This window comes from Chiloscyllium punctatum, chromosome 50 (genome assembly GCF_047496795.1).
Source record: "Chiloscyllium punctatum isolate Juve2018m chromosome 50, sChiPun1.3, whole genome shotgun sequence".
Lineage (NCBI taxonomy): Eukaryota > Metazoa > Chordata > Chondrichthyes > Orectolobiformes > Hemiscylliidae > Chiloscyllium > Chiloscyllium punctatum.
This window is the reverse complement of record NC_092788.1, coordinates 14,757,350-14,782,823: the sequence shown is the minus strand read 5'-3', so window position 1 is coordinate 14,782,823 and position 25,474 is coordinate 14,757,350. Positions and strand designations below refer to the sequence as shown.

The following is a 25,474-nucleotide window of genomic DNA, read 5'->3' as shown; positions in this document are numbered from 1 at the left end:
AGCATGTGGATGAGGGTAGAGCAGTGGATGTAGTGTACATGGATTTTAGTAAGGCATTTGATAAGGTTCCCCATGGTAGGCTTATGCGGAAAGTCAGGAGGCATGGGATAGAGGGAAATTTGGCCAATTGGATAGAAAACTGGCTAACCGGTAGAAGTCAGAGAGTGGTGGTAGATGGTAAATATTCAGCATGGAGTCCAGTTACAAGTGGAGTTCCGCAGGGATCAGTTCTGGGTCCTCTGCTGTTTGTAATTTTTATTAATGACTTAGAGGAGGGAGTCGAAGGGTGGGTCAGTAAATTTGCAGATGATACAAAGATAGGTGGAGTTGTGGACAGTGAGGAGGGCTGTTGTCGGCTGCAGAGGGACTTAGATAGGATGCAGAGCTGGGCTGAGGAGTGGCAGATGGAGTTCAACCCTGCCAAGTGTGAGGTTGTCCATTTTGGAAGAACAAATAAGAATGCGGAATACAGGGTTAATGGTAGGGTTCTTGGTCAGGTGGAGGAACAGAGGGATCTTGGGGTCTATGTACATAGATCTTTGAAGGTTGCCACTCAGGTGGATAGAGTTTGTAAGAAGGCCTATGGAGTATTATCGTTCATTAGCAGAGGGATTGAATTCAAGAGTCGTGAGGTGATGTTGCAGCTGTACAGGACTTTGGTTAGGCCACATTTGGAGAACTGTGTGCAGTTCTGGCCGCCTCACTTTAGGAAAGATGTGGAAGCTTTGGATAGGGTGCAGAGAAGATTTACCAGGATGTTGCCTGGAATGGAGAGTAGGTCGTACGAGGATAGGTTGAGAGTTCTCGGCCTTTTCTCGTTGGAACGGCGAAGGATGAGGGATGACTTGATAGAGGTTTATAAGATGATCAGCGGAATAGATAGAGTAGACAGTCAGAAACTTTTTCCCCGGGTACAACAGAGTGTTACAAGGGGACATAAATTTAAGGTGAAGGGTGGAAGGTATAGGGGAGATGTCAGGGGTGGGTTCTTTACCCAGAGAGTGGTGGGGGCATGGAATGCGCTGCCCGAGGGAGTGGTAGAGTCAGATTCATTGGCGACCTTTAAGCGGCATTTGGATAGGTACATGGATGGGTGCTTAATCTAGGATAGAAGTTCGGCACAACATCGTGGGCCGAAGGGCCTGTTCTGTGCTGTATTGTTCTATGTTCTATCTATGTTCTAAATACGTCGGGAGATCTCCTGTCTGTACCTGACATATGCTTACTTTTTTTTCTGAACTTTTCTCATCATCCAGCATTCCCTACACCTTACCAGCCTTTCCTTTCACCCTAAAAGGAACACTGTATCCTGTCTCTGGACTGCCATTATCTCATTTTGGAAGGCTTCCCAATTTCCAATGGTAAAGGTTTCATTCTCTCAAAATGGAAACTCCCCAATTACTGCATCTCGCGGAATTGCCACTTGAAAATAATGAAAAAAAGAACATTCCAAACAAAGGCTTTGATGTGGTGAGCTCTGGTCAGTCATGTAGATACACACGGAGAGTGCTTTCTACCAGAGCAGCACCAGGTCAGTGTCAGGCACACAGATAGAATGGGCACATAGATTCACATCGGAGCTCACATCTCCCAGCCTGGGAATCTGAAGCTGTGCACAGCCATTATGGTAAATATCTGCATACATAGGACAGCGAGATCAGCCCAACAGTTCGATCAAAAAGAGTCAGGCATTCAAATTGTAATATCCTTCAGGTTCCACAACCCATTCTTGGTCCCATCCTGCAGGTTCTATGAATCCAGCGCTTTCTCGCTTCCTGCAGGTTCCACGTCCCTTCATACATTTGTACCATCCTCCAGGTTCTGCAGCCCTGCCTACTTCTGTAACATGACCTGGACTCTACAACCCTTCCTTCCTCTGTAATGTTCCCCAGTGGGGACTGGAGGGTGATGGGGTTTACAGAGACAGTGAATGATATCAGAATGGGAGGGTGTTGCAGATATTAGGAATATTGCAGTGGTTAAAATAGAGGCTTCAGGACTTTTGAGGGTTGGTGCTAATAAAGGAGGTTTCAGAGCGAAGGATGATTGTCGGGACATGAAGAGGTTTCACTGTTCATGAGAGTTGTAGGGATCAGAGGAAGTTACCAAGATAGGGAGGGTTTAAGATTGCAGGATTCCACAAACAACCTTTACAAGGTGAAAGGCAGGATTCTTGACAGTTTGGAGGAACAGAAGAATCTTGAAGTCCACATCCGTAGATCCCTCAATGTTGATTGCCTTGTTCAGAAGGTGTATGGTGTGTTGGCTTTCATTAGCCGGGGATTGAGTTTAAGTTCCACAAAGTTATGCTGCAGCTCTATCGAGTCCTGGTTAGAGAACATTTGGTATATTGTGTTCAGTTCTGGTTGCCTCATTATCAGAAGGACGTGGAAGCTTTAGAGAGTGTGTAGAGGAGATTTATCAGGAGTGGATGTCTAATGAAGAAAGGTTGAGGGAATTAGGGCTTTTCTCATTGGAATGAAAAAGGATGAGAAGTGACTTGGTAAAAGTAAACGAGATGATTTGAGGCCTCAGTGGCGAGGATAACCAGATACTTTTTCATTTGCACAAATGGCTATAATGAGGGGAAATAAATGGAAGGTGATTGTAGAAAGTTTTACGGGAAATGTGAGAGGGTTTTTTTTTACACATAGAGTGGCAGATGCATGGAATGCACCGCCAACATTTGTAATGGAGTCCAATACATTAGGGCCATTTAAGCAACACTTAGATAGGCACATGGATGATAGTAAAATGTAGGGTCTGTAGTTTAGTTTAATCTGAGAGTAGAATAAAAGGCCAGTGCAACGTCAAGGGCCGAAGGGCCTGCACTGTGCTGTACTGCTCTATATTCTAAATAAGGAGGCTCACAATGGCACAAAGGGGTTTCAAAAAGCTGGAGAGATGGGATCTGAATGAAGAGACACAAACAGGAAGGTGTGCTAGGATTGTCAGGAGGTAACAGAGACAGCAATGGCCTGATCTGGAGCAGACGACCCAGACTGGGAGGGGTGTGAGGACTGGAGCTGGTTTCACAGGGATGGAGGACCAGAGAACCACAAGGTGTCACAGAAATGTGGATAGCTGTCGGGTTTACAGGAGTTCATGGAGATGGGGAGGTGGGGAGGGATGCAGCAGTTACAGGCATAAGGATGTTGGTAGGATGGGGTGGTTTGCACAGACAGGAATGTTTTAGGTGAATGGAGCAGATTACAGAAATCTAGACAGTTCTATAAATTAAAAGAACAAGCAGATATGTGGAGGGCAGTCGTGACTGAAGATGTTTATAGTTATTGAAAGGCTTAGGTTCTGGGGGTTATTTAGGTATAGAGGGGGTATAGACCGGGAGATAAGGACATCCATTTTGGTTGGAGACAGTTTCACAGATAAGGGAGCATTAGTAACTCCTGCAGTTTGGTCAAAGTGGAAAGTTTGAAGGGGAAGGTGACATTTACACAGATAGGGGTGTAAGAGATGGAGAAGGTTATGGAGATGAGTAGATGATGGACAGACTGGAAGACCTGACATTGACAGGATGGGTGATAGGCAAGGGAGGATGTTACACAGATAGGGAGTCTTTTCGGAACTGGATCAGATAGTCACAGGCATTGCAGTGAGTTCTACAGATCAGGAGTGCTGCAGGGACCTGAGATTGATCATGTCTTTAGGACTGGAAAAAGATATGAATAGCTTAAACTCTATGTATGCTGTTTTCTTTTTCCTGAACAGAGCCTCAATATCCCTCATCAGCCAGGGATCCCTTAACCTGCCAGATTTTCCCTTCACTCTAATAGGGACATACTGGCCCTAGACTCTTGAGATCACACTTTTAAAAGCTTCCCGTTTGCCAGTCATTCATTTTCCTTCAAACAGACTCGCCCAATTGATGGTAATCATAATGTAGAGGAGCTGGTGTTGGAATGGAGTGTACAACACTAAAAATCACACAACACCAGCTTACAGCCCAGCAGGTTTATCTTGAGGCACTAGGTTTCGGAGCGCTACTTCATCAGGGGGTTGTGGAGCACAATCATAAGGCACAGAATTTATAGCAAAAGGATAGCAGTGTCATGGAATGCAATATCAAACACATTTAGTTTATCTTTTAGGATGGCCACCTGCGCTTCGAAATCTAGTGCTTCAAAATAAACCTGTTGGACTATAACCTGGTGTTGTATGATTTTTAATTCACCCAATCGACCTCGCTCGATCCTGCCTCATGGCCCCACATCTGGCCCTGCTCCAGTTTCACACCTTAATCTGTCAGCCTGTCTGATATTTTTTTCCATAACAATGTTAAAACGAAGACAGTTGTAGTCACTGGACCCAAAGGAAAGGCCAGGTAATTACAGAGCAAATAGTCTGACAGCAGGGGGAGGGAAATTATTGGGAACAATTATGAGGGACAGTTTGAATCAATAACTGGAAAGGCAGGAAATAATTCGGGGTAGTCAGCACGGATTTGGTAAAGGAAGATCCTGTCTGCTGAATTCAGCTGAGCTTTCTTTGAAATTGCGATTGAAAATGTTGATGAGGGAAGTGCAGATGATGTGGGTTCCAGGGAGTTCATTAAGGCCTTTGACAAGGTCCCACATGGAAGGCTGTTCCAAAAGGGAAGAGCCACTGGGATCCAAGGCAAGTTGGCAAATTGGATCCAAAGCTGGTGGAGGGTTGTTTCTGTGATGAGAATCCTTTCACCAGCGGATGTACCACAGGGATCTGTGCAGGAACCATCGCTGTTTATTATGTACATTAATGAGTTCGATGTGATAGCAGAAGGTTTACAGATGACATGAAGGGTGAGGGTGTTAACCACAGTGATGTGGATGTTCTCAGGCTACAGTCTGAAGGTTGAAGTTGGGACTCAATTTCAAAGAGTTACTTCAATCGATGAGGCAGTCAAGAGCAGAGCAGGCAATGAGGGAAAACCGATCAATTAAACTGCACTTCCTTTGATGTAAAAGGCCTGACAGATAAGGCAGATGAGTGCATGGCATAGGATGGGAACATGGGACTGAAATATCACAGGTATTACAGAACAACAGCTGAGGGAGGGACAGGACCGGCAGCTCAAGGTTCCAGGAACAGATGCTATAGGAAGGACAGAACAGGAAGCAGAAGTGGAGGGAGAGTGGAGTTCTTGATTAGTGAAAAAGAATCACTGCAGCACTTAGAGAGGATATGCCTGGGGATCGCCCAGTGAAATTCTCTTAGTGGAACTGAGAAAAAAGAATGAGTCATCACTTTGATATGACTGTATTACAGGCCCCCAATAGTCAACGGGAAATAGAGCAGTAAATATATCAGGAGATCTCAGATATCTAACAATAATAGGGTTTTAATGGTTGGAGATTTTAACTTTCCATACCCAGACTGGGACTGCCATAATGGGAGGAATTCATTCAGTATGTTCAAGAAATCTGTCTCAGTCAATATGGAAATGACCTGACTGCAGAAAGAGATCAAACCTGACCTCCCCTTAGGAAACAAAAGTAGGGAAAGGGGCTGAAGTGTTTGTAGGGGAGCACTTTGGCAAAATCACCATACTTCTATTAGTTTGAACATAAATATCATGTCAGAACTTACTGTGGAGAAACTCCGGGGAAGTCAGGGAAATAAACAGTGATGTCTTCACAAGAGTCCCCATTGGTGAACAGGAGGTGCTGAAGGTTTTAAATCGCATAAAAAGTAGACAACTCTCTCGGAACTAATCAGGTGGAGCCCATGACATTGGGGGTGGGGTGGGGGGGGTGGTGGGCTGGAGTTAGGGAAGAAATTGCGGGGTACCTTAGAGAGATATTTCTATCAAAGACAGCAACAGGTAATGAGCTGGGAGTCTGGAGAGTGACTAATGCTATGCCAGTATTTAAGAAAGGCTGCCAGGGAAAGCCAGGGACCTAAAGACCAATTAGCTTGATGTAAGTTGTGCGAATGTTGTTGGAAGCGATTCTGCGGGATAGGAGTGACAGGCATTTGGAAAGGTAATGATTGATTCAGGATCATCAGCACAGCTTTGTGCATACAAGGTAGTGTCTCACAAACTTGACTGAGTTTGTCGAAGATGTGATTAAGAAGATAGACGAAGACAGAGCAGTAGACATTGTCTATCCTGACTTCAGCAAGGCCTTTGACAGGGTTTATCGTGGTGCACTGGTTAGTAAGGTTAGATCACATGGGATCAGGGAGACCGAGACAAACGGACACAAAATGGGCTTGACAGTAGGAGACAGAGGGTAGTGGGAGAGGTTTGTTGTGTGGACTGGAGGCTCTGACCAGCGGTGTGCCATAAGGATTGGTGCTGGGGCCACATGTACATTATTTACATGAACGAGAATATAGGAATCATTGTTAGTAAGCTAAATAAGTGTTACAGTGGGGAGTGAAGACAGATATCGAAGAGGCTCTTGATCAACTGGACAAGTGGATCAAGGAATGAAAGATGGATTTTAATTAAAGGATTTTGTTAAGACAAAACAGGGACAATTAACACTGTTAATGGTAGGGCCCTATTCAATGCTGTCGAACAGACAGTGAGACCAAGGAGTGCAGTGACATTGTTCCTTGGAAGCGGTGTCACGGATGGACAGGGTGGTGAAAGCGGATGAGGCACACTTGCCATCATGGATCAGAGCATTGAATACCTGAGTTGGTCCATCCTGATATGGCTGTATTAGACATTGCTGGGTCCCCAGTTGGAGTACTGTGGAGAATTCTGATCATCCCGATTTAGGAAGCATTTTCTAAAACTGTACACGGAGCAAAGATTGACGAAGATGTTATTGATACTGGAGGGTTTGACTTACACGGATAAGGTGGATAACCTGGGATGCACAACAGTGGGAATGAGATAGCCTTGGCAGATAAAGTTAAGGAGAATGTAAGGAAATTCTACAGCATACAAGTACAAAAAAGCAACGAGAGAGACAATAAGGCCCCTCAGGTGAGGAACCACAAGAGATGGGAAAGACACTAAATGAACATTTCATGTCAGAACATACTGTGGACAAAGACTAGGAAACAAAGGGAAAGAAACAGTGATGTCTTGTAAAGAGTCCCCATTACAGGAGAGGTGGTGTTGGATGTCTAAGAACTCAAATGTAGAAAAAGCCCTAAGGTCCTGAACAACTGTATCCCAGAACATTGTAGCAAAGTAGTGGCAGGGACATGAGCAAAAATATTTATATCATTGTCCTGCATATTTCCATTTGGCATAGGAGGCTGAGGGGTGACCTTATAAAGCTTTATAAACCATGAGGGGTACAGGTAACGTGAATAGTGAAGGTCTCTACCCTAGGGTAGGGGAGTCCATACCTAGAGGGCAGAAATATGAGGTGGGAGAGGGAAGACTTAAAAGGGATCAGAGAAGGACATTTTTCACAGAGAGCATGGTGCACATATTGAATAAGTTGCCAGGGGAAGTGATGGTGAGAAGCACAATGACAGCATGGAAAAGACATTTTAGTTAGATACATGGAGAGGAGAAGGCTTGAAGGGATATGAGCCAATTGCAGGGAAACGTGACCCGTTCAGGAACCATCTTCAGCATCGACTTGTTGGATCAAAGTAAAGGTTCTGTTTCTGTGCTGCATGACTCTGTCATTGGAGGAGGAGACTACAGAGATAAGGCACACTGTAGACACTGAAGCAACTTAAAGTGATCGGGATGATAGTCTGGAATGCAATACATTTCAAATATGTGGAGGGACTATAGAGAAGGGAGGAGGTTACAGGGACAGGAACTGTTACAGGAGTTAAAAATTATTGAAGACGTCGGTCTATGCGACATGCCATAGATAGTGTTGGAGAGGGAAATACCGAACAGAGAGATCCCAGGCAGCATTCCCACCCTCTCTTGGGAAGCCTGCTTTCCCTTATGTTGTACTGATGCTCACTAAGACAGCATAGGCCTGGATTGATAACTGTGACACACCGATGCGGTCTCTGTACAACAAAACTTACAGCAGGGGTGGTGATTGAGGCTGAGGTGTGTCTGTACTCTGCTCCCCCTCCAGCACTGGATCTATGTCATGTCTTGTTAGCCGATATATGGAGCCCTCTCATTGCTCTCTGCTCTGTGCACTGAGTGATCTTACCTCACTGCAGGATTTATTGAAGGCTCCAGATCTCCCTGCCCTTTGTCTCTCTGGCTGACCAACCATCTTCAATGTGGTGATGGACGAGACACCCAGCAGCTGTGAAGTCTATTGAGTCAGGACCTTCCTGAGCACCTATAGGAGACAGACAAATAGACAGAATGGGAATTTATACTGATGTTGTGAGAGTTACACATGGTGAATGGTCCTGAGTAAAACAGAGATCTGTAAAATCCCAGATTCCGTCCTTGGCCTGTGCTGCTGCATCTCTCTGGGGTGGAGAATTCTGTTGAATCAGGATCTGGAGTGGCTATAAGAGCGAGGGGCATTGACAGAGGCAGCAATTACCGCATACAGTGAGGGATACCATATGGGGAGATACTGAGTGATATCAACAGAGTGCTGGAAGGAATCAGGCTCAAACAATCATGTCAGGAGGTTTTAGAATCAAACAATTGTGTAGGAAGAAGGGGTTCTGCTTCATGATGGTATAACTGGTCAGGAATGAGCAACCAGTGAGCAGGTGAAGTGATGGTCTAGTGGCATTATTGCTAGAGCATGTATCCAAAACCTCAGCTAATGTTCACGGGAGACATGTTTGAATCACACCATCATGTCGGTAGGTTTATGGACAGGGCTGTAAACTGACAGAGGTGATGCAGGGACAGGGTCCAGGTGAAAGGAGCTTTCCAAATCCAAAGAGAAAAGGTGAAGCATCGGAACAGCATGGGAATGTGACTGAAGACAAGCAGAAAGGAACAGGAAAGTTTAGTTAAAACTGTACATCAGTGAATCGGGTTGTGACAGGAAATTGTGAGAAAGAGTAAATTATGATTTGTTTGGAATGGACAAAGTCTCTGCAATAAGGTAGATGGATTTGTGACACAGAGATAAAAGAGATTTAGACAGCAATGAGACATGGTTACAGGGCGAACAAAAGGTGGAGCATAAATATTCGATGGTTCACAACCTTGTGGAAACTCAGGCAAAATGGGTAACACGAACAATAATGGAGACCAAAGGCATTTCAGAGAAAGCATTTGGCCACAGATCATGAAGTAGAGTAAGTTTGAATGTAAATTCTGGCTACTACTTGCAAAGGACACAAGCAGCAGAACAGTTTTAGCCACGAAACAGCATTTCATTGTTCATCACTGCAATAAACAGGAATCAATTAGAATTTTTAATAAAAGCATTGTGATAACTTTGGGAAACATCAATATTCCCAAAATCTAGGACATTCACACTGACAAGAGTGATATTGGAAGAGGAGTTCAGAAAATTATTTTTCAGTGTTTCTTTGAATAACACATTGTGCAACTGACTAGGGACGTAACTATTTCCGAGCGACTGTTGTGTGATGTAACTTAGTGAATGAGTAATGTCACCTGGAGAGATCCCCTGGGAAATTGTGAGAAAGTGCAGTTTAAAGAAATATAAAGTTTTAAAGTGAATCACAGAAAGGACAAGCTACAACTAGAAACAAAAATAGTCAATTACATGAGTTTGAGAGAACTGACCAAGGTGAACAGGCTAAACAGACTGAAATATGTGTCTGTAAATGGACAGTGGAAAACATTTAAAGGAACAGTGTAAAACACTCAACAAAAGGACATTACATTGAAACAGTGAAAACCTCAGCAAGAAATCCCCACTGGTCCCTCACTCAGGACAAAAGGGATCATACTAGATTATGAGGCTGAGAAGATCACCACAAAATACTTAAATCCTGAAGTGAGAGAGTGTTTTAGGAGTAAATGTTAAATAGATTGCAAAGGGTCTGCTCGCAGGAGGAGGGTTGTGGGAAGGGGAATCATTGTCAGGGATTAATGACACAATAGGAACAGGGAGAGGTGAAAGCGCTGGAGGTGATGAGAGTGTTACAGAGAGTGGTCAGGACCTGAACAGTGTTACAAAGCCAGTACGGATTGCTGCAGCTGGAGGGGTTTGCAGAGTTAGGGAGGGACATATGTATTTTTATTTGTTCATTCATGGGATGTGGGTGTCACTGCCTGGAACAACATTCTTTGACCCCACTGCTAATTATCCAGAGGGCAGCTCAAAGTCAGCCACATTGCTGTGGATCTGGAGTCACATGTCGACCAGACCAGGTCAGAATGTCAGATGTCCTTCACTAAATGAGGAAAGTGAACCAGGTGAGTTCTTCCTACTGAACAACAATGTTTTTATGATAGCCTCACCAATGTCTTTCCTACTCTCAATGCTCTCCTAATGCAGATAACCATCCCAAACTCCTGCTTCACCAGCCTGTCTCCCTGGGTCACTGACTGACAACACTAACCAGGGCCCGAACATGAACTGTACAAGTCCCACCCTGGTTGATTCCACCAAAATGGAACACTTCACCTTTATCTAATTAAACTTTATCTGCTATTCTTCAGCTCACTATCCCAGCAGTACTGTTAATCTTGTTGTATCATATAATCTTCTCCACTAACCACTTTACCACCAATGTCAGTGACACCCAAGAAGCTTACTTACCAGGAAACCAATATTCCCATCCAAACCATTTATCCAAATGACAAGCAACAGTGGACCCACTCCACCACTGGTCATATACCTCCAGTCAGAAAAACAGGTCTCCCATCACCCTCTGTCTCCTACCATCAAGTAACTTTTGTATCCAGTTGACTAGCTCCTCCTGAATGCCATGTCCTTTTACACTGATCTGAGCTTATTACCCAGTTTACCACACAGAAAGTAGAACACAGAACAGTGCAGCACAAGACCCTTCGGCCATGATGCTATGACAACTTTTTATCCGGTTATAAGATCAAACTAACCTACATACCCTTCATTTTACTACTATCCATGTGTCTGTCCAAGAGTCTATTAAATGTCCCGAATGTGTCTAATTTTACTACCACCATTGGCAGTCCATCCAACCACCTACCATTCTCTATCCTCTTATCTCTCCTCCAATCATCTTAAAATTACACCCCCTTGTAACAGCCATTTATGCCATAGGAGGAAAAGTCTCTGACGATTCACTCACTCTGTGCCTCTTATCATCTTATTCACCTCTACCAAGTCCTTCTTCACTCCAATGAGAAAAGCCTTAGCTCCCTCAAACATTCTCCATAAGAAATGCCCTCCTTTCCAGGCAGCATCCTGGTAAACCTCCTGTGTACGCTCTCTAAAATTGCACATCCTTGCTGTAAAAATGGGACCAGAACTGAACACAATATTCCATGTGTGGTCTCAACAGGTCGCTATAAAGATGCAGTAAAACCTCACGGCTCTTAAAATCAATCCCCTTGCTAAGGAAAGCCAACACAACATATGCCTTTTTAACAACCCTACCAACGTGCGTGGCAACTTGAGGGATCTATGGGCATGGACGCCATGAGCTCTCTGTTCCTCCACACTGCCAAGTATTCTGCCTTTCACCCTGTATTCTGTATTCAAGTTCTACCTTCCAGAATGAATCACTTCACACTTTTCCAGATTGGACTCCATCTGCCACTTCCAGCCCAGCTCTGTGTCCTGTCAATGTCGCACTGCAACCTACAACAGCCCTCCACATTCCCCACGACTCCACCAACCTTCGCATGATTTGCAAACTTACTAACCCACTCTCCAACATCCACATCCAAGTTATTTACAAAAATCACAAAGAGCAGAGTCCCAGAGCTGATTGTTACAGAACCCCACTGGTCACTGAGCTCCAGGCTCAATACTGTCCATCTGCTGCCACACTCTGTCTTCTCTGAGCCATCCAATCCTTTATCTAGACAGACAGATTTCCCTGTATCCCAATCATCCTTCTTTTCTGAATGAACCATCAACATATTCTGTCATATCCTCAAAGAATTCAATAAGGTTTGTGAGGCATGACCTACACCTCATAGTCATGCTGACTGTCTCTAATTTAACTAGGGTTTTCCAAGTAGTCATAAATCCTGTCTTTACAGTCCTCGCCAATAATTTGCACACCACCGACATAAGACCAAATCTGTAATTACCAGAATTCTACTTCCGTAATATGGTCCAGACGCTACAAATCTTCTCTCCTCTGCCATGTTCCCCAGAAGGGCACTGGAGGGTGGTGGGGGTTACAGAGATAGGGAGGAATATCAGGACAGGAGGATTTTGCAGACATTAGGAGGGTTGCAGTGCCAAAAGGAGGTTTCAGTAATTGTGAGGTTTCATGGTGATGAAGGCATTTGAGGAGGGACGGAGGGAGGGAGGATTGTAGGGAAATGAGAGGTTTCACTGTTTCGGTGTTTTGTTAGGACTGCAAGTGGTTACTGATTTGGGGAGGGTGTAAGCACTGGTGGATATTACATAAACATGTGGTTTTGGTTGCAATGCAGGAAGAGGATTCAGGAAGCTGGAGAGTATGGGGTCTGAACGAGGTTACACAAATGGGATGAGTTGTCAGGAGGGGAGGTGTTTACAGAGACAGCAATGGTCTGATCTGGAGCAGAGGACCCAGATTGGGAGGCACGTGGGGACTGGAGGTGGTTTCACAGGGAGGGAGGACCATAGACCCACAGGAGGTTACAGAAATGTGGAGAGCTGTAGGTCTGACAGGTTCATGGAGTTGGGAATGTTGGGAGGGATGGAGAAGTTTACAGGGAAAAGGATGTTTGTAGGCCAGGGCTGGATCACAGACAGGGACTGTTTTAGGGAGCTGAGCAGATTACAGAGATAAAGAGATTTGTATCGACTGGAAGAACAAACTGAGATATACAGGGGAGTCGTGACTGGAGATGGTTATAGATATAGGAAGGCTTAGGTTCTGGGGGTTATGGAGGTTGAGGAATCTGGATTTCGTTTCAGAGATTGGGATTGCAATTTTGGTTGGAGACAGTTTCACAGATAAGGGAGCATAGCACAAACAGGAGGAAGTTGCAGAGGAAGGTGACGTTTAAACAGATAGTGGTATAAGAGCTGGACAAGGTTATGGAGATGGGTAGATGGTGGAGACACAGGAGGAGCTTACATTGACATGGGGGTGATAGTGACAGGAGGGTGTTAAATAGATAGTGGGTTTTGTAGGGACTGGATTGGGAGAGGAACAGGAATGGAGTGAGTTCGACAGATCAGGATTACTGCAGAGACCTGAGAGGATTACACTGATAGGGATGGGGGTCGGGTCTCCACAGACTGTTGGCGTTCAGGAACTGGAAGAGATTTGGTAGATAGGGAGGGATGAAAGAGCTGCAGGAGGTTGTGGAGAGTTGAAGAGTTGGAGCAATTTGCAGAGGTAGGTTTCTCAGACAGGAGTAGGTTATAGATAGTGAGGGGTATGTGGTCTGAGTAAGTCAAAAAGAGGAGAGTTTTCACGTCTGGAAGAGGTTACACTGACAGGGACAGTTGAAGAGACTGAAGCAAAAATGCATGGAGAAGGTTACACAGATAGGGAGGCGAGTAGGGACTGAGGGTGAATACACAGACATGGAGGGTTGTATTGTTAGACGGAGCTTAGAGGGATAGGGACTGGTGTAGGGATTTACACAGATAGGGAAGGTTGTGTTTTTGGAGAAGGTTACACTGATACAGACAGTGTTAGGGAGTGTTTAGTGGACGACAGAGGAGCTCAGAGAGAATGTATTATGGGGAGTGGAGGAGATTACAGACACAGAGATGGCTGTCGGGTTGAAAAGACCTTCTACAGATCCTCGGTGCTGTCAAGCTGGAGGGAGGTTATAACAGTGAGTGCTGCCAAGACTTAATTACTTCACTGAAATACAGCAGGTCTCAGTACGTTGTTGAGACAGTCCACATGAGTTTTCAGAGATACAAATGTTTATGGGAGTTTCAAGAGGGAACAATGATTGGGAGTGCTGTACCAAATGGTAATAGTTATAGGGAGGGTTCTAAAAGCAGGAAGAGGTGACAGTCATATCGATCTTTGCAAGGACTGGAGAAGGTTACATAGGCAAGGAGTGTTTTAGAGTCTGGAGGAGATTACAGTGTTAAGGAGAATATTGGGGATAAGGCCAGGTGTAACAGACGGGGATGGTTGACAGGGCTGGACAATAACCTCAATAGAATCGCCATCGTGTGCAACCAGGCCATTCGGCCCAACCAGTCCATTCCAAACCTCTGAAGAGCTTCCTACCCAGACCCATCCCTCTACCTATACATTAAATCCTGCATTTCTCGTGGTGAACTGACTTAAACCACACATTCCTGAATACCACAGTCAATTTATGATGGCCAATCCACTGATGGTGCAAATATTGGAGACACACACACACACACACACACACACACACAGAGCAAGGGAGCGACACGCAAACACACACAGCGAGGGAGGGACACGCACACACACACACAGCGAGGGAGGGACACGCACACACACACACAGCGAGGGAGGGACACGCACACACATACACAGCGAGGGAGCGACACGCACACACACACACTGCGAGGGAGCGACACGCACACACACACTGCGAGGGAGCGACACGCACACACACACACTGCGAGGGAGCGACACGCACACACACACACTGCGAGGGAGCGACACGCACACACACACACTGCGAGGGAGCGACACGCACACACACACACTGCGAGGGAGCGACACGCACACACACACACTGCGAGGGAGCGACACGCACACACACACACTGCGAGGGAGCGACACGCACACACACACACTGCGAGGGAGCGACACGCACACACACACTGCGAGGGAGCGACACGCACACACACACTGCGAGGGAGCGACACGCACACACACACACACTGCGAGGGAGCGACACGCACACACACACACTGCGAGGGAGCGACACGCACAGACACACACTGCGAGGGAGCGACACGCACACACACACACTGCGAGGGAGCGACACGCACACACACACACTGCGAGGGAGCGACACGCACACACACACACTGCGAGGGAGCGACACGCACACACACACACTGCGAGGGAGCGACACGCACACACACACACTGCGAGGGAGCGACACGCACACACACACTGCGAGGGAGCAACACGCACACACACACTGCGAGGGAGCGACACGCACACACACACACACTGCGAGGGAGCGACATGCACACACACACACACTGTGAGGGAGCGACACGCACACACACACACTGCGAGGGAGCGACACGCACACACACACACACTGCGAGGGAGCGACACGCACACACACACACTGCGAGGGAGCGACACGCACACACACACACTGCGAGGGAGCGACACGCACACACACACACTGCGAGGGAGCGACACGCACACACACACACTGCGAGGGAGCGACACGCACACACACACACTGCGAGGGAGCGACACGCACACACACACACTACGAGGGAGCGACACGCACACACACACTGCAAGGGAGCGACACGCACACACACTGCAAGGGAGCGATACGCACACACACACACAGCAAGGGAGCTACACGCACACACACACACACAGCAAGGGAGCGACACGCACACACACACAGCAAGGGAGCGACACGCACACACACACACACACACACACACAGCAAGGGAGGGACACGCACACACACACACAGCAAGGGAGGGACACACACACACACACACAGCAAGGGAGCGACACACGCACACACACACAGCAAGGGAGCGACACGCACACACACACAGAGCAAGGGAGCGACACGCACACACACACAGAGCAAGGGAGCGACACGCACACACACACAGAGCAAGGGAGCGACACGCACACACACACACACAGCAAGGGAGGGACACGCACACACACACACAGCAAGGGAGGGACACGCACACACACACACACACACACACACACACACACAGCCAGGGAGGGACACGCACGCACACACTCAGCAAGGGAGCGACACGCACACACACACACACACACAGCAAGGGAGGGACACGCACACACACACACACAGCAAGGGAGCGACACGCACACACACACACAGCAAGCGAGCGACACACACACACACACACACAGCAAGGGAGCGACACGCACACACACACACACAGCAAGGGAGCAACACGCACACACACTGCAAGGGAACGACACGCACACACACTGCAAGGGAGCGACACGCACACACACTGCAAGGGAGCGACATGCACACACACTGCAAGGGAGCGACATGCACACACACTGCAAGGGAGCGACATGCACACACACTGCAAGGGAGCGACACACACACACACACACAGCAAGGGAGGCACACAGCGAAGGAGGGACAAGCACACACACTGCAAGGGGGTGGGCATGTGCACACAAATTGAGAGGGGGCACACACATGCAAAGCGAGGGAGGGACAGGCACAAATACACACACACACACACAAACACAAAGCAAGGGAGCGACATGCACACACACTGCAAGGGAGCGACATGCACACACACACACCGCAAGGGAGCGACACGCACACACACTGCAAGGGAGCGACATGCACACACACTGCAAGGGAGCGACATGCACACACACTGCAAGGGAGCGACATGCACACACACTGCAAGGGAGCGACACGCACACACACACACAGCAAGGGAGGCACACAGCGAAGGAGGGACAAGCACACACACTGCAAGGGGGTGGGCATGTGCACACAAATTGAGAGGGGGCACACACATGCAAAGCGAGGGAGGGACAGGCACAAATACACACACACACACACAAACACAAAGCAAGGGAGCGACATGCACACACACTGCAAGGGAGCGACATGCACACACACACACCGCAAGGGAGCGACACGCACACACACTGCAAGGGAGCGACATGCACACACACTGCAAGGGAGCGACATGCACACACACTGCAAGGGAGCGACATGCACACACACTGCAAGGGAGCGACACGCACACACACACACAGCAAGGGAGGCACACAGCGAAGGAGGAACAAGCACACACACCGCAAGGGGGTGGGCATGTGCACACAAATTGAGAGGGGGCACACACATGCAAAGGGAGGGAGGGACAGGCACAAATACACACACACACACACAAACACAAAGCAAGGGAGCGACATGCACACACACTGCAAGGGAGCGACATGCACACACACACCGCAAGGGAGCGACACGCACACACACACCGCAAGGGAGCGACACGCACACACACACACCGCAAGGGAGCGACACGCACACACAGACTGCAAGGGAGCGACACGCACACACACACACACACACACAGCAAGAGAGCGACGCACACAGACACACAGCAAGGGAGCGACACGCACACACACACACATAGCAAAGGAGCGACACGCACACACACACACAGCAAGGGAGCGACACGCACACACACACACAGCAAGGGAGCGACACGCACACACACACACAGTAAAGGAGCGACACGCACACACACACACAGCGATGGAGGGACACGCACATAAACACAGTGAGGGGGATACACACAGACACACGGTAAGGGAGGGACACACACAGCGAGGGAAGGGGACACACACACGCAAAGCGAAGGAGGGACACACACACACACACACACACACAGAGCAAGGGAGAGAAGCACACACAGCGAGGAAGGAACAAACACACGCACTTACGGTGAGGGGAATACACGCAGACACACAGTGAGGGAGGGACACGCACATACACAGCGAGGGAGGGACAAACACACACATGTCGAGTGGGAGGGCAATGTGCACAGAAATTGAGAGGGGGCACACACACACACACAGCGAGAGGGGGCACACACATGCAAAGCGAGGGAGGAACATGCACAAATACATCTACACAGACACACACACACACAAACACAAAGCAAGGGAGAGACGCGCACACACATGTCAAGGGGGACACGCACACACAGCGAGGGAGGGACACGCACACACAGCGAGGGAGGGACACGCACATGCACACAGTGAGGGGGATACACACAGACACACAGCGAGAGGGGACACACACAGACACGGCAAGGGTGGGACACATGCACACAGCAAGCTGGTCTCACACACACACACACACACACACCACACACAAAAAAGGGCCGGTCACACACACGCAAAGCGAGGGAGTGACACGCACACATACATACACAGACAAACACAGAGCAAGGGAGGGACATGCACACACACACACAAGGGACGGACACACACGCACAAACACAGAGCAAGGAATGGACGTGTGCACACACACAGCGAGGGAGGAACATACAAACACACATACAGCGAAGGAAGGGACACACACATGTCAAAGGGGAGGGCATGTGCACAGAAATTGAGAGGGGGCACACACACACAGTGAGGGGGACACACACAGACACGGCAAGGGTGAGACACTCGCACATACACAAGGGACGGACACACGGACACACAAAGCAAGGGAGGGTCACGCACACATACATACACACAGAGAAACACAGAGCAAGGGAGGGACATGCACACGAACACACACAAGGGATGGACACACACGCAAAGCAAGGGAGTGACATGCACACATACACACACACAGAGCAAGGGAGGGACATGCACACACGCGCGCACACACACACACACACACACACACACAGAGCGAAGGAAGGGCCACACAGGCAGACACAGCGAGGGGTGACATGCACACACACACAGCGAGGGAGGGACACACACGTGCACACACACACAGCGATGGAGGGACACGTGCACACAGCGAGGGAGGGACACCCACACATGCACACAGTGAGGGGGTTACACACATACACAGTGAGGGAGGGACACACACACAGCGAGGGACAGGGGCACACACACACACACACAAACGCAAAGCGAAGGAGGGACATGCGCACATACACACACACACAAACACAGAGCAAGGAAGAGACACGCACACACAGCGACAGAGGGACAAACACACACTCTTATGGTGAGGGAGGGACACGCACACACACGTCGAGGAAAGGGTATGTGTACAGAAATTGAGAGGGGGCACACACACACACAGCGAGAGAGGACACACACAGACACGGCAAGGGTGGGACATGCACACACAGCAAGCTGGTCACACACTAACACACACACAAGGGATGGACACACACACGCAAAGTGAAGGAGTGACACGCACACATACATACACACACAAACACAGAGCAAGGGAGGGACATGCACACACACACACACACACACAAGGGACGGACACACGCAAAGCGAGAGAGGGACACGCACAGATACACACACATAAACACAGAGCAAGGCACGGACGCATGCACACACAGCGAGAGAGGGACACAAACACACAGCGAGGGAGCGACATACAAACACTCAGTGAGGGGGTTACCCACAGACACACAGCGAGGGAGGGACACACACATGTCAAGGGGGAGGGCATGTACACAGAAATTGAGAGGGGGCACACACACAGTGAGAGGGGACACACACAGACACGGCAAGGGTGGGACACGCACTCACACACAAGGGACGGACACATTGACACACAAAGCGAGTGAGGGTCACGCAGACATATTTACACAGAAACACAGAGCAAGGGAGGGACATGCACACACGCACACAAGGGATGGATACACACGCAAAGTGAGGGAGGGATACACACACACACATAGAGCAAGGGAGGGACATGCACACGCGCGCGCGCACACACACGGGACGGAAACACACATGCAAAGCGAGGGAGGAACATGAACAGATACACACACACACACACAAATACAGAGCAAGGGAAGGACACGTGCACACACAGCGAGCGTGGGATACACGCAGCGAGGGAGCGACACGCAAACACACACAGTGATGGGGGTTACCCGCAGACACACAGTGAGGGAGGGGGACACACACACACAGCGAGGGATATACTCACAGACACACGGCGAGGGAGGGACACACACAGCGAGGGACAGGGATACACACACGCAAAGCAAAGGAGGGATACACAAACACACACAGTAAGGGGGATACTCGCAGACACACTGTGAGGGAGGGAGACACACACTGCGAGGGACAGGGACACACATACACGCAAAGTGAAGGAGGGACACGCACACATACACACACACACACACAGAGCAAGGGAGAGACGCGCACACACAGTGAGGAAGGGACAAACACACACTCTTACGTTGAAGGGAATACACGCAGACACACAGCGAGGGAGAGACACGCACATACACTGCAAGGAAGGGACACGCGCACGCAGCGAGGGGGGATATGCACTCTCACAGCGCACATACACACACACACACACACACACACACACACACACACACACACACGTAGGGGGACACACACAAACACATACTGTGAGGGTGTGACACATACACACACACATACACACAATGAAGAAGGGACACACACACAAACACACACACACAGCAAGCGAGACACACACACAGCGAGCGAGGGACACACACAGCAAGGTGAGACACGCAGAGAGGGAGGAACACGCACACGCACAGCGAGGGAGGGACACACACACACAGCGAGGGTGGGACACACACACACACACAGCGAGCGGGAGACACGCAAACAGCGAGAGAGTGAAACGTACATACACACAGAGTGAGGGAGGAAAACAGACAGACACACACACACGGAAGGAGGGATACACACACAGGGAAGGATGAACAAGCACACACACGGCGATGGGGAGGGCATGTGCACAGAAATTGAGAGGGGGCACTCACACACAGGGAGAGGGGACACACACAAACACAGCAAGGGAGAGACACACGCGCACACAGCGAGGTGGGACATGCCCTCACACAGCAAGGGGAGATGCGCACTTGCTGTTAGGGGGATATACACAAAGAGCAAGGCAGGGACACACACACACACACAGCGAGGGAGTGACATGCACACACAGCAAGAGGGTCTCACACACACACAGCGAGGGAGGGACACGCACATATACACACAGTTAAGGGGATACTCGCAGACACACAGAGAGGCAGAGACACACACACACACACACACAGAGCGAGGGAGAGACACGCACACATACACATAGTGAGGGGGTGACAGATGCACACACAGCGAGGGAGGGCCACGCACACACACCCATAGCAAGAGGGACACGCACACACAGTGAGGGAGGCACATACATACACACAGTGAGGGAGTGACACTCACATACACATCAAGAGGGACACATACTCACAGCAAGGGGGGACACGTGCACACACACACAGAGCAAGGGAGAGAAGGACACGCACACACAGCAAGGGGGGACATGCACTCATACACACACAGGAAGAGGGACACACACACACAGAGACATAAGGGGGGGAACTGTCACATACACAGCAAGGCACACACATATAAACATAGCGAGGGAGGGACACGCGCATGCGCAAGCAGACAAATACAGGCACACAGCGAGAGAGGGACACACAAATACACGGCAAGGGAGGGACACGCACACACACAGACAGCGAGGGTGGGCCCACACACACAGAGAGCGAGGGAGAGACACACACAGCGAGGGAGGGCCACGCACACACATGCACAGCAAGAGGGACACACACACACAGAGCAAGGGGGGGAAATTCACACATACACAGAGAGGGAGGGACACGCACACATACAGACAGTGAGGGTGGGACCACACACACACACACATAGCAAAGGAGGGACACACGCATACACAGAGCAAGGGAGGGATACACAAGCACACACACACAGCGAGGGAGCGACACATGCATGAGAAAGCACACAAACACAGACACACACACAGCGAGAGGAGGACACGCACACACAGCCAGTGAGGGACATGCACACACAGCGAGGGAGGGCCATGCACACCAAGAGGGACACACACACACACACACACACACACACACAAACACAGAGCAAGGAGGGGAAACCCACACATACACAGCGAGGGAGGGACACGCACATACATAGTAAGGGAGGGATGCGCGCGCACACTCACAGTGAGGTGGGACACACACACACACACACACACGCACACACACAGCGAGGAGGGGGACACACATTCACAGCAAGGGAGGGAGACACACTTTCACACACAGAGTGAGGGAGGGACACGTACACACACAGCAAGTGAGAAACACGCAGCGAAGGGGGGGGACACACAAACACATAATGTGAGAGTGTGACACGTACACAATAGAGGAAGGGAAACACACACACAGCAAGCAAGAAATGCACACACACACACACAGCGAGAGAGGGACACACACACACACCCAGAGCAAGCAAGAGACGCGCACGCTCACACACACACACACACAGCAAGCGAGGGACTTGCTGAGACACACAGCAAGGGAGGGACATGCACACGCACAGCGAGGGAGGGATATGCGCACACAGCGACAGAGGGACGCACACACACAGCGAGGGAGGGATGCACACACACAGCGAGGGAGGGATGCACACACACAGCGAGGGAGGGATGCACACACACAAAGAGAGGGAGGGACACACACACAGCAAGGGAGGAACACACACACACACACACACAAACACAGAGCAAGGAAGGGAAGGACATGCACACACATAGCATGGGGGAGGGACAAGCACGCACACACGGCGAGGGGCAGGGCATGTGCACAGAAATTGACGAGATGCACGCACACACAGGGAGAGGGAGGAACACATGCACACACAGCAAGGGGGTATATGCACTCACACAGTGAGGGAGGGACACACACACAGAGCGAGGGAGTGACACGTGCACACACAAGAGGGACATACACACACAGAGCGAGATAGGGACACGCACACATACACACAGTTAAGGGGATACACGCAGACACACAGCGAGGGAGGGACACACAGTGAGGGAGTGACACTCTCATACACATCAAGAGGGAGACACATTCTCCCAGCACGAGGGGGACACGTGCACAAAACGAGGGAGGGACACGCACACACACACACACACACACACACACACACACACACAGAGCGAGGGTGAGACATGCACACACACAGCAAGAGAGAGACACATACACACAACGCGATGGAGTAACACACACACAAGCAGCGACTGAGGGACACGCAGTGAAGGGGCGACACACAAACATATACTGTGACGGTGTGACACGTACACACACACACAAGAAGGAAGGGCCACGCACACACACACACACACACACACACACATCCACAGCGAGTGAGAGGCTTGCTGAGACACGCAGCGAGGGGGGGGACACGCTCACACGCAGCGAGGGGGGGGGACACGCTCACACGCAGCGAGGGGGGGGACACGCTCACACGCAGCGAGGGGGGGGACACGCTCACACGCAGCGAGGGGGGGACACGCTCACACGCAGCGAGGGGGGGGACACGCTCACACGCAGCGAGGGGGGGGACACGCTCACACGCAGCGAGGGGGGACACACGCTCACACGCAGCGAGGGGGGGACACGCTCACACGCAGCGAGGGGGGGACACGCTCACACGCAGCGAGGGGGGACACACGCTCACACGCAGCGAGGGGGGACACACGCTCACACGCAGCGAGGGGGGACACACGCTCACACGCAGCGAGGGGGGGACACGCTCACACGCAGCGAGGGGGGGACACGCTCACACGCAGCGAGGGGGGGACACGCTCACACGCAGCGAGGGGGGGACACGCTCACACGCAGCGAGGGGGGACACACGCTCACACGCAGCGAGGGGGGACACACGCTCACACGCAGCGAGGGGGGACACACGCTCACACGCAGCGAGGGGGGGACACGCTCACACGCAGCGAGGGGGGGACACGCTCACACGCAGCGAGGGGGGGACACGCTCACACGCAGCGAGGGGGGGACACGCTCACACGCAGCGAGGGGGGGACACGCTCACACGCAGCGAGGGAGGGGACACGCTCACACGCAGCGAGGGGGGGGGACACGCTCACACGCAGCGAGGGAGGGGACACGCTCACACGCAGCGAGGGGGGGACACGCTCACACGCAGCGAGGAGGGGACACGCTCACATGCAGCGAGGGGGGGACACGCTCACACGCAGCGAGGGGGGGACACGCTCACACGCAGCGAGGGGGGGGACACGCTCACACGCAGCGAGGGGGGGGACACGCTCACACGCAGCGAGGGGGGGGACACGCTCACACGCAGCGAGGGGGGGGACACGCTCACACGCAGCGAGGGGGGGGACACGCTCACACGCAGCGAGGGGGGGGACACGCTCACACGCAGCGATGGGGGGGACACGCTCACACGCAGCGGGGGGGGACACGCTCACACGCAGCGGGGGGGGGACACGCTCACACGCAGCGAGGGAGGGGACACGCTCACACAGTGAGGGAGGGGCATACACACACAGCAACGGAGGGACACACACAAACACAACAAGGGAGGGACACGCACACACACAGCATGAGGGACACACACACAGCAAAAGCGACATGCACGCAGTGAGAGAGGGACATGCATACATACTCACACAGCGAGGGTGGTACACACAGACACACAGTGAGCGAGCGATATGCATACACACACATACAGAGCGAGGGGAGGACACCCTCACACACTGCAAGAGGGGCACACACACTCACAGCAAGAGGGACACACACAAACAGCGAGGGTGGGACACGCACACACACAGCGAAGTTGAGACAAGCAGACACAGCTAGGGTGGGACATGCTCAGAAAGCGAGAGAGGGCACACACACACACACAAAGTGAGGGAGGGAGACACGCAGACATGCACACACACAAACACACACACACACACACAGTGAGGGAGGGACACGCATGCACACACAGTGAGGAAGGGGCAAACACACAGTCAGGAGAGTTACACACACATAGTGAGGGAAGCAGACGTACACACACAAACACAGAACAATGGAGGGACATGTGCACACACAGTGATGTGTCTCCTCGGACATGTAATCATCCAGCTCTCACTCCAGTCTGTTCCCTCACAGGGTCACCGTCTCTGTGACTCCCAGGTACAACTAGGCCTCGATCCTCAGTGCGGATTTCTCTTCTCCCAGGTGTGAGTCAGCCTCAAGCTCCTGCTCCCAGTTGCTCCCTCACACAGTCCCTCCCTCTGTGACTCGGTGCTGATTTCGAGCCTCCTGCTCTGCTTTTTATCCAAATCCAAGTCCCAGTCGGCCTCAATCCTCGTTGCTGATGTATATTCTCCCGGTTTGTGCTGCTCTCTCTCAGGTTCTCTCCCCTTGTGACTCCCAGGTAATGATAGGCCTCAAGCCTCAGCTGAGGTTTATAACATCCCATTCCACACTGCTCTCTTACAGGATCGCCGTTGGGCCTGGAAGAAAGTGGGGAAGAGGAGGATTAGACAGAGCAGAGGGTGTTACAGTGATTGAGGGAGCTGTATGGGATGGAACAGGTTATCGGGGAGCTAGGCAGACCTGCAGTAACTAAAGAACGTTACTGGAAGATACAGCGAGAGTTGCAGACACTGAAGAAGGTAAAGGAAATAGAGAGATGGTGGGTTGTTCATGACGGAGCTTTGCAGAGTCGAAAGGGCTTCAACGTTTGGGTG

General features: G+C 50.6%; 1 long non-coding RNA gene across 1 annotated transcript in view; it reads right to left on the bottom strand.

Moving 5' to 3' along the window:
• Nucleotides 1-6,676: 6,676 nt before the first annotated feature.
• LOC140470059 (uncharacterized) overlaps nucleotides 6,677-25,474 on the bottom strand; it is a 28,316-nt gene continuing 9,518 nt past the window's right edge. Inside the window, exons 2-3 of the long non-coding RNA XR_011956325.1 lie at nucleotides 8,094-8,228; nucleotides 6,677-6,746 (exon numbers count right to left, since the gene is read on the bottom strand). This is a non-coding gene — a long non-coding RNA (uncharacterized lncRNA). The remainder of the gene's footprint in view (nucleotides 6,747-8,093; nucleotides 8,229-25,474) is intronic.